At 34.1% G+C, this 4,449-nt stretch overlaps 1 long non-coding RNA gene across 1 annotated transcript; it reads left to right on the forward strand.

Annotated features, from left to right (window-relative positions):
* The first annotated feature begins 244 nt into the window (after positions 1-244).
* Positions 245-2,934, forward strand: LOC149491578 (uncharacterized). The gene is made up of 2 exons (XR_016319366.1): positions 245-554; positions 2,652-2,934. It is a non-coding gene; the product is annotated as an uncharacterized LOC149491578 (long non-coding RNA).
* Positions 2,935-4,449: the final 1,515 nt, after the last annotated feature.

Consider the following 4,449-nt stretch of genomic DNA (forward strand, 5'->3'; position numbering starts at 1 on the left):
AAATAGCTTGAAAACCAAGTGAAAAAAAACTGCAAACCGAGCAAAAATTGAGGCGAATCATTAAACTAGACCAAACCGGTTCGAATCGAACCGGAATGGTCTAGAAGCCCCAAGATTTTTTTTTTTTTCTTTTTTCTTTCTTTTCTTTTTCTTTTCTTTTTCTTTTCGTTTCCTTCTTCTTCCTTGCGCCAGCGCCAGGCGCGCGACAGCCCTCCCCCTCTCTTTTTTTTTTGTTTTTCTTTTTCCGACCACCTGAGACCATCGCCGGCCTCGTTGTCGCCTCCTCACTGCAGCAGCCCTCGCTCTCTTCCCGTTCCGGTTGGCACAGTGCGCAAGGAACTGCGGTTTTGCGTTCCCATCGGGACAGTAGCTCAACCAGCCCTGTTCTTTCGTTTTTCCGACGACATTGCCCTTAGCCGGTGTGCAACTCCTTCAGCCATTGTTCCCTTCACTTCCAATCGAGCTAGCATCGATATAAATGGTTTTTGAGCAAGGGAGCTGCTTCCGGTCACTTTAACGGGGAAATTTCAGTATTTAGTGCGTTTTTCAGCTGGGTAAGTCGGATTTCAACCTTCTTTGATACATTTAGTGAATTGTTTGAACAAGAGTATAAATTTGATGCATGAATCAAGTTGGGTAGAGTATAAATCCCTAAATTTGCTACTGTTTGAGTGTGAATAATTAGAAGCTTTGATTTTACTCTTTAAATTGATTTATAAACTGAAATTCCTTATACAAGTGAATAAGTTATTTAGTTTAATGCATATTTTGGTGAAAGAATTGATAAACCTGAAATGGCAGCTTGCTATTTTAACTATTTAGCTTGAATAATTGTTGTGGTATAATGCAAACGAAGTTATAAATTAAGTTCTTAAGGGGAAATGGGTTAAGTAACATATAATGCATGAATTTTATCAATAACTTAAGATTTCTTTGATATATTGGCAACTTCTAGTTAGAGGAAATCATGGATTTTTGCTTGAACCAAGTTTATATTGTTAGAATAAATACGCTCTTCATAACTTGTTGTGGATGTAGAGGTTCGAATGACTAAGTTTGATAAGAATTGAGAAACTTTGGGCAGTGGCAGCAGTTATTTTCAATCATTTATATAGATTATTGCTTGATATGGAATTTTTATAGTAGTAGATTTAATTCTTGCTAGGAATTAGTTAGTTGGTATATCTTAAGTTGTAAAATTGGATTTCTTAATAGATGTATCCATTAAATGTTAGTTTAATTGAAGCATTTGTTCTTAGTGGCTAATTTAAAATTTAATAAAGGTATAATATGTGGTTGTTATCTTTAAGCAAGGATGAAGAAATGAGAGTTTGATAAAGAGTACTATAATAGTTAGACACTACGAAACTATCAAATGAAAGTAATTGAAATTAACTTAATGATACAAGTTTTATTCGATTATAATTATATATGTATTAAAGCTTTCATATGTTTGGCAATTAGCTATAGAAGCTAGTTATAATTATATGAAGTAAAGAATGATTGGTATTATCATTGGAACATAATTGGAGGTTATTGTAAGTTGTAAATTAATGGTTGAGTGTTGACATTGTTATTTTGGAAGGAGGATGGGATTTTAAATTGATGGATTGCCCGGCGGATGGGCTGTGTGCATTGATTTGATAAATATATAGTAATATTGTGATATTTGAGCAGGTAGATAGTCCAATTTTTAGGGGAGGTGCTGCAGAAATTTCAATAGAACCTAGACTAGTTTTAATGAATGACATGATTAAATAAGTTCATTTAGATTAATTCTATAACTTGGTACATAATAAATAGAGTGCTCTGATTATTTATTATCTTTATTACTCATTTAATTATTTACATATTTATTTATTTATTTATTTTATTATTGTTAATACTATTTATTTATTTATTTGCATTGATTTTGGATGTTTAATTGTGCATTGCATTACGATGTTTAATTGATTAATATGTCTGCATTTGATTGCAATGTTTGATTAATTGTGTTGTGATAATGCTATGCTTTGTTTGTGTGGAATTGGGATGAAGTGGACCACCGTGGGTTTGTGAGGACGGTCTGTGATATGGATCCGAATATTATATGATATTTGACCGTCGGCCGGGAAAATGGGAGATCGGCGCCCCCGTGTGCACCTGATGAAATGGATTATGTGGAAAACCACAGGATGGCTTCTTGTTGTTGCGCACCTGATAATCTAGATTTGATTGTAGCCCGCAGGGTGGCCTCCTGTTGTGAGTACTTGATGATCTAGATTGGATGGAGACCACCGGGTTGCCTCCTGTTGGTATGGAAAAGAAAAGAGAGAATGGAAATACAATGAGAGGACTGGTCAGTGAGGATTAGACCAGTTGGCCGTATGGGGGATCGGCTCCCTGGTGCACATGTATGAGAGGGCGAGCCATGTGTGAGGACGGCTCGTTGGGGTTTCAGGTGGCGCCACTGACTAATTTCCACGTGATGTGATTATATGAAGATGTTTATGATTGTGAGTGCTGGTGATATGCCATTTGTGTGACTGGCTGCGTGAGCATATAACTAGTCGGATGACTAGATTAATATGTGTACACATTTGTGTGACTGCGTGTGTTGTGCAATAATTATTACTTCTTAGAAAACTCACATGTCTTGTTTGATTTTTCAGGAAGTAGGTTTTTCCTTTAATCGGATTTAGGCTATGTTTCTTCGGCGTAGGGCAATAAAGAATTTTTCCTAGTTCCATAATTATTTTGTTATGTATACTAACAGTTAGTGACTCCGCAGTTGTAGGATTTGTATACTTTTAATCATTTATTATTATAGATGAGATAATTATGTGAACCCATATTATAAATGTGATGCATTGTTAATTAGGCCCGAACTGTGGAATGTTGTAGCTTATAAATTTGGGCCGAGATTTAATAAAATATTGAGGTTTATCTTTCATATTCATATGGGCTGAATGTTGAAATTTTCTATCGAGATAATAGATTCTAGCGTTTCAGGCTTACTACGGGCCTCGGGGGCCTTAAGCTTACCTGGGCCCTAGTGCCGGTCCGGCCCACGGAAACGGGTCGTGACAAAGTTGGTATCAGAGCTTAGGTTAGGGTTTTAGGACACAACTGCGGAGTATAGGAAATTTATTTATGTTGGGATCGGCCGTAACCAACATAAGGAAGGAAACTTTGTAATTTTCCTCTCTAGGGATGGTGGACGCACTAGACCCTATGAGGTGGGAAAACCCACACCTATAGTGTAAAAAAAAAAAAAAAAATTGAAGAATTAATTGAGAATTAGAGTGAAAGTAGTGGATAGTAGGATGAACCCATTGCAATACCTATAGGGGCCAGAGTTGGTATCAACCCTTAAGCTAGGGAATAGAGTAATACCTGATGGTAGTGGATTGGCCTGATCACCCAGTACACTACTTTTCATGTGAACTCTATTCCTATCAGTGAACAGGATAGTGTAGAGAATAAATAGGTTTTCTAATTGTATAGTGGATTGATGAATTTTGGGTGATTAGGAATCGGTATTTTAGTATTCAGTTCGGCTACTGAACTTCTTTAGAATTTCTCTTTATTGTTTTATTTACTTGATATTTCATATTTAAATTTAAAACCCTGTTTTTATTTTGAATTTAAATTGTGTTATGATAAAAAAATTTGAAATTGATTATTTATATAGAAATTATTTTTGAAAAGTTGTCTATTTATATCACGGGGCCAATTGGATTAGAGTATAAAATGAAATGATTATGAGGATAGTAAAATTAGAAAGAAGATTTGAAAAGAAGAATAAGACAAGTAGTAATATATGTTTAGTTTTAGATAGGTGAGACAGGTAAATTGAATTAAAATTTGATATAAGCAAGTAATAGATAGATGCTAATTTTAAGTTAATAGTTCCACATATGGTACCTAATACTTGGTTAAATGAGACTAATTAAAATGTTAGCACTATGGTTTGAAATTGTAATCTAGGAGAATTTGGACAAAAGAGTAAAGAAGTTATTAGCATATGTAAATTAGACTCTTAAGAAGTTAATGAGATCAATTTGATGTGATATTTGGATGGTAAAGTAGCATTACCTTGGGACTAAAGGAATTTTGTTAGTATTGATGAGAACTAGTTAAAAGGTAAATATTTAAGGCAAGCAATAAAGGTTAGGTTAAAATGTTGGTGATTAGATAAATCATGAATAATGATGATTAGTAGTACAAAAGAAACTGAGTGGGCGAAATAATTAATAAGAGAGTATGTAGGATAAATAATAATTGTAGGATGAGATGTTGATAGTAAATAACTTATGAATTACAATGATAAGTAGTATAAAAGGGGAAGAGTAGATGAAATAATTGGTGAGAGTATTCTAATATCTTAAGGTATGTTAATGAGTAACTCAAATAGAGTAAAAGGTTACCCCAAAAAAAAAAAAAAAAAAAAAAAAAAAAAAGTCAAGA

Source organism: Jatropha curcas, unplaced genomic scaffold (genome assembly GCF_041381405.1).
Source record: "Jatropha curcas cultivar XTBG-Jc1 unplaced genomic scaffold, XTBG_Jcur_1.0 HiC_scaffold_1179_pilon, whole genome shotgun sequence".
In the NCBI taxonomy this organism is placed as follows: domain Eukaryota; kingdom Viridiplantae; phylum Streptophyta; class Magnoliopsida; order Malpighiales; family Euphorbiaceae; genus Jatropha; species Jatropha curcas.